Source organism: Gobio gobio (assembly GCF_949357685.1).
Source record: "Gobio gobio genome assembly, chromosome: 24".
Taxonomy (NCBI): domain Eukaryota; kingdom Metazoa; phylum Chordata; class Actinopteri; order Cypriniformes; family Gobionidae; genus Gobio; species Gobio gobio.
This window is the reverse complement of record NC_137120.1, coordinates 25,984,767-25,991,295: the sequence shown is the minus strand read 5'-3', so window position 1 is coordinate 25,991,295 and position 6,529 is coordinate 25,984,767. Positions and strand designations below refer to the sequence as shown.

Below are 6,529 nucleotides of genomic sequence, written 5' to 3'. Positions count from 1 at the left end.
TTTTCTCACTAAAGTTGAACTCATATATATAATTTATGTTTTAAACTGCTTACTGCTTGTGACTTTACTGTTTAAAGACCTATATGCTGAATAATAGTGAAAGTCAAAATGTTTTGTTCTTTCTTTTGAATTTGATTGATGCATGGTGGCTGATGCAAGATGGTGTATGATAATATTAAGCAGTCAGAGCTTGCTGTTGAATTGCATGTGCACTTAAAACTTAATTTGAGTTCATTTGATCAACTCTATAGATGCTGTGGAATAAATTGTCAAGCCACAATACCGAACCCCTTTGATTCCGCGTCCTCTCCCTCTACCACCATCCACGAACACGCATAACACAAGTAGCAGCAGCGGTGCTAGAGACCAGTGAACGTACCGGAGAGAGAGCGAGGGCTACACAATGATTATGCAAAAAGCAGTACAAAATGCTAATACATACAATACAGAAAATGTCAAAAAGAAGAAAAATGTAAACCTGGCAGCCATGACAAAAGAGGACAATAACACCAACACATTAACATTTAAATAACAAAACAAATCATAGTGTACATTTTTACCTTTTCTGTCTCATTGTTATTCTTTTATTATCTTTTTTAAATTGCGTGTAAATGTGTATGTCTGTAATTTAAGGTTAGCAATGCTTTTGCAAAGTAAAGTGTTGTCCCATGCCAATAAAGCCACTTGAATCTTGAATCTATTAACATTATAATAAAGTAAAAGAAGCATTCAGTAAAACATATGTATGCGTGCCAATGAATTCAACAAGCAACACAACCAAACCGACTGCTGATACTGTAGTAGGTTAATAAACAAAGTTTGAAAGGCAAATTCATGACAAGATGCTTTTACTTTCTCTCTCTTTTAGTTCCTCTTAGGTCAGAATGAGGATGTAGAAATAAACAAAACTACAAAACACATTGTAGGCTACACACACTCGCTCATCTAGTCTGATAACAATCCTGTGTGTCTCCTCCCATCAGATCATCAGAGAATATCAGCCTCGAGTCTCTCAGCATTTGTTCAGTCTGTCAGGATGAAAACAAGAGAGAGGATCTGTGAGGAACATCTTTCTGGATTGAGCCCAGATAAGAAACAGAAAACAGGTAATTACTTGCTGTAAAAGATTCATTTGTTAATTCAGATTTGAAAAACATTTTTAAAGACCAGTCTGAATTTCCCTGTTGTTTTCAATTCTCTCTCTTTCTCTGTAGGTCAGAATGAGGCTGTTGTTAGAAACTCTATGATCTTGTCCTGCTCTTGCAGTGACGATAAACTAAAGTATAAAGACAGGACAGAGTATTAAAGACTCAATGACAGTAGGAATATATGAGACATCATATCACAGAAATGTTTCACTTGAGGATCAGGATCCAGAACACAATGTTTTCTCAGAGGAGTTTAAGAAAGAAGCTTAAATCTCATCCTCATGTAAGTCTGAGTGCATTTATTCATTTCACTGCTGTTCATTTCACTCGATCAAACGTCACATCAGATTGAAAGGACGAGTATAGCTTCCTACTGAAAAGATCAGTTGTTATTATATTTAGGGCTGTCACGATTATGAAATTTGACTGACGATTAATTTTCCAATAAATAATTGCGATTATGACGATTAATTGTCTGTTTTAGGGCTTTGGCGATTAATTGCCTGTTTTAGGGCTTTGTCGATTAATTGTCATACAAATTGTTGTGATTATTTAATTGAATCCCTTGTAAGTTGTCACTTGCAATAACACATTAATACACTTAAAGCCTTTAAATATTAAAGTAATTTAATCAATAAAAAATATGTATCTTTCAGAAATGTGTACATTTAAAGAAACAATGTAAATGTATATGAAAGTATAAATAATAGAAACAATCACCATAAAGTTACCATAACACATAAAGGACTGTCAATATCTCATTCCAAACTAAAGTAAAATATAAATATATTTTACAACTTTGAAAATGCTGTAAATAACAGAAACAATGAATCACAAATATAAACTATGACCATAACAGAACAGGCCATAAAAATCAAATTCTGAAATAAAAACAATCATGCTCCTTAATGGCTTGGTAGATTACGGGAAAGAAACACTAGCATGTTGACTTTTTCTGGCTTAAGACAGCATCTAACTGGGGTGACAATGTTGCCAGCTGTACGGAACATTCTTTCAGAAGCAGTACTTGTTGCACATATGCACATGTAGGCTACTTTCTCGCCAACTTGGAAATTAAAGGAAACCTATGTATGACACGCCAATTCGCTATGCCATTTTGGAGTGCTATCAAGACGCATAATCGCTTTTTAACGTGTTTATCAACGCCATTTCATTCTATCCCCCTACACTGCCCCTACCCATAACACACACACACACACACTGCCCCTAAACCTACCCATCACAAGAAACATTCTGGATTTTTACATTTTCAAAAAAAAAACATAATTTAGTATGTTTATAAATCCATTTACATTCACGCGGAATCACACGGCGTAGACATACACGCGGAGATGATGGTTCGTTTCGGCGTACACATACAAGCGGAATCACACTGCGTAGACATACACGTGGAGATTATGGTTTGTTTCGGCGTACACATACACGCGGAATCACACAGCGTAGACATACACGCGGATAGCTCAAAATGCGTACAGATAACACGCCATTTGGCTTTAGAAAGTGGCGTGTATGTTTAAGCAAAGTCATGATGTCATGTTGATTGGCGTTGTCGTTTTCGGCTTTGAAACTAAATCCATCTTTGTTTAATAACTGGGCTGCTCTAACTCAGGATGGAGAAATCAACAGGGCAATATAATTTGAACGTAATGCTCAGCGTAATGAATTCAGAGGGAGACCGGTAGAAGTAGAGTGCTGCAGGTACGTCGTTCATGAACGAATGATTCTTTAATATGACTCGGGACTACCGAGTTGTCTCAGAGAGTGATCCGTTCATTTTGTTGGCCGCGCGTGTGTGCAAAATCCCATAGGTTCTGCACATGAAACAGAAAATGTTAGTTCATCCCTCGAGTCTCGAGTTCGGGTTTGAGTCTTTCGTTCTTCCTGTCAGTCCTATAGTAGACTATGCTGTCAGAACCGGAAAGAGAAATGATTAGTTCATCTTTCGAGGTTCGGGTTTCGCCGGGTCCGAGTCTTTCGTTCTTCCTGCTATGCTGAAATGACTCAATTTATTTATTTTTTTTTCATTTTGCTGAACGAGATTCAAAGATCCGAGTCTGTAAAATGATCCGAACTTCCCGCTACTATCTACAGGGCCCCCTTGTGTCTTCTAATAGTGGGCAATAATAACGATCACCTGTAATGACCGCGATTAGACCAATTAATCGCGATCAAACGATTATTTTATAATCGTGACAGATCTAATTATATTTATTTTTTTCATTGAAACATTTTAACATCAAATATATGTAATTTTGCCATAAAATACTGTAAAAACATGTTTTTTTTTGTAAGTAAAAACTATGAATTAACAGATAATTTAGGCAGTAAAAACAGTTAAAGGACGTTCCCAAAGTCATTACACATCACGATTAGATTTTTTATAAATAATTCTTATTATTGTAATCAGTAATTTATGTGTTTTGTGTGAAATTTGATGTAATTTAGTTCATGTTTATTGCATAATTTTTGTGTTGTGCATTTAATAGGCCACTTCTACTGTGACACCTGTATTATTATAGTGGTTATTGGTACATTTTAAGGTAAAGGCCAATTTTTTATGATAAAGTAGGTATATTAACATTATATCATTTAATGAAATTTAATGAAATATAAGGTTGGCATCCTGGAAAACTGGAACATTGTGACTGTATTTTTTCCAGTGAATTTCTGGCAAATTCTGCTTTTTTTTACAGTCTAGTTTAACCAATGAAGATGATAATCTAAGATTTTGTTGTGTCTTTTTTGATGAATTAAAGTGCAGATGTGACAGACAGATGATTGGAGATAAAATTACTGAGATCAGAAACATTATGATATTAATAATGAGGAAAATTCAGAACTATACTGAAGTAAATTCGAAAATTATGCCCATGTGTGATCAGTTCACGTCATTACTGTCGACGTCCCTTACGTCTGATGTCATCATGTAAAATGCATGAAGTACGGAACTGACAAGTTACGATACTTTGTGTTCAAAAATTTATATTTCACCCTAATTTCAAAAATAATTCTATGCAATATAGTCAAATAACAAATTGATAATATTGGGCCGCCATGATGAGCAGGTATGTGTGTTAAATGCAGAATGAAACGCTGTTTGGACACACGTGTCATACCGCAGCAATGTTTGATAGCTTGTTGCTTGGGTTTGGCCTGCTGTGTTTTGGTTGTCAAATGCTTTATTAAACTAGAATAAAAAGGGAAATCTTTTAAGTGTTGTTAAAACATTAAACATGAATTGGTTCATTAATGATTATAAAGTTTATATGCATGCTTTATCGGCTATAACTATTATTTTGATTAAGTGGTTAGCAGTTAGCCTTAGCACTTTTTTTGTCCTGGTACATGTGCAGGGAGTTTAGTTGATAGATTAATTTGTAGCAAATTCAAGGTTATCATTTGCCAATATGGTAAGATGTGTCAAGATGCCATTTAAGAACATTTACTTCCAGTTTGTAACATATTTAGAGATTAATTTAGTGACATTTGTGGTCAGTAATAAAGCTAAGTATGGGAGGGACACCCTAACCTATCTCACCAGCTTACTTTTATTATGTGTGTTATGTGGTAAATAAATGACTAGTGTTGTTTTTACCATGCTAGTTGAACCAAAGGAAGCTAAATTAACTTATTTGTTTCTGTTTCTGCAGTTGCAGCTTCATCTGTGTGTTTGTGGTGCTGATAAACAAAGGTGAGCATCTGAACAAACTATATTAGAAAGATAAATTAATGCCACTGACTGTTAAAGTTACATTTACAGTTTTTCGTGTTTCAGTGTCTCTGCAGGTCACAGTAGAGGCTGTTATTGGTGGTTCTGTTGTCCTCCCGTGTTCTTCCACTGAACATGATCTTAAACTTTATGATGTGTTTTGGAGACACAATGGCAGCAAGATTGTGTGTGATATAATTCCCAGCAGTCATTCACAAAAGATACAGGGTCCAGAGTACAATAACAGAATTGAAACAGAGGAGTATGAGCAAGGAAACTTCTCCATCAAACTCAAAGATCTCTCTCACACTGATGCAGGAGAATACATCTGCTACATCACACAGTCATCAGAACAACTTAATGTACAGCTGATCATCAACGGTGTGTGAAACTACTGGATTAGAGCATTACGTTTTTAATTTATTAAAGTAGTTTGCTTTAAAACCTAAATACTGCAAGAAATTGATCCCATATGTGAAGTTCATTAATGTTTCAGTCTGAATGCTGCTGTTTATAAAGTATAGATTGTTCTGTTGTCTTTATAACAGTGAGGTAATGTTACTTGTTATACTTTTTTGTTGCAGAATCAACAGCAGAAAAAGTAACCATATCCACTGAACAAGAAAATCAAGGAGAAACAGAACCAGGCAGTGAGGGGATGTCATCGCCTTGGCTCTGGGTTGGCATTGTATCTATAGTTACAGTTATAGTTATTATAGTTTTCAGTGTAGCTTGCTGGATAAAAAGGAACTCAAACAGCCAATAACATCGACAATAACATGCTGCATACAGCGACTCACAACTCATGTAATTACCAAAGCGTAATGTTCCTCCGCAAGTCGTTTTTTGCTGCAACTGCTAAAGGACCAAAAATTAAAAAACAAAACAAAAATACAATTATCCTTTATGATTATAACTTTTTTATGATTATACACTTTCCTAGTGTGTATAGAGTGTGTATAGAGTGCGCTATAAATAACATTGCCTCGTCTTTATACGTTGTATGTTTAAAAGTTACATTTAGTTTTTACAGTGTTCTGCTGTAAAAGACACTGTTTTGTACTGTTATATTCTTGCCATATGTGAAGCATTCTTAAAAACAGAATGAGATCTTGATACAGGTACATTTTTGGCTAAAAGTTACAAGACAAGTGAGTCTGTTAATATGTTGCTGCCTTAAAAAATCTGTACTGGTAAACATTCATCTTGAAAATGTTTTATTTGAAGGAAACTGTTAAGTGTTTAAAATGTACTTCAGTATTCTCAACTATACACTGAGTATTGATTCATTGTATTTGCATGATCTCATTTTGTTCAAGACCCAATAAATTGTATTGATGAAATAATGCATCTGTCAAAGTTGTTTGGATATTTCTTATCTTACTTCTTGGTGTGTTTTTAGGCACTGAGGCTCTTTGAGGGACCAGTGAGGGTTTTTAAAGGCCTCTAAGGGCCCAGCTGTATCTCAGCACCAGAACATCACAATAAACACATTGGATTGTGCTCTTATCATGTTAGCATATTAAAAAAAACCTGGTGCTCTGAGTTTCCACATCAACACCAGTTCTTAGTAAATGAAACGCTAAGTGGAAAAAATCTGGTCAAACCAAAAACGGTATGACAATAGACATGAAGCATTTTGTCCATATAG

The 6,529-nt window shown here is 35.0% G+C and overlaps 1 long non-coding RNA gene across 1 annotated transcript; it reads left to right on the top strand.

Moving 5' to 3' along the window:
- Positions 1-227: 227 nt before the first annotated feature.
- Positions 228-6,232, top strand: LOC307120670. The gene is made up of 6 exons (XR_013815839.1): positions 228-256; positions 984-1,106; positions 1,215-1,431; positions 4,820-4,860; positions 4,945-5,259; positions 5,463-6,232. It is a non-coding gene; the product is annotated as an uncharacterized lncRNA (long non-coding RNA).
- The last annotated feature ends 297 nt before the right edge of the window (positions 6,233-6,529 follow it).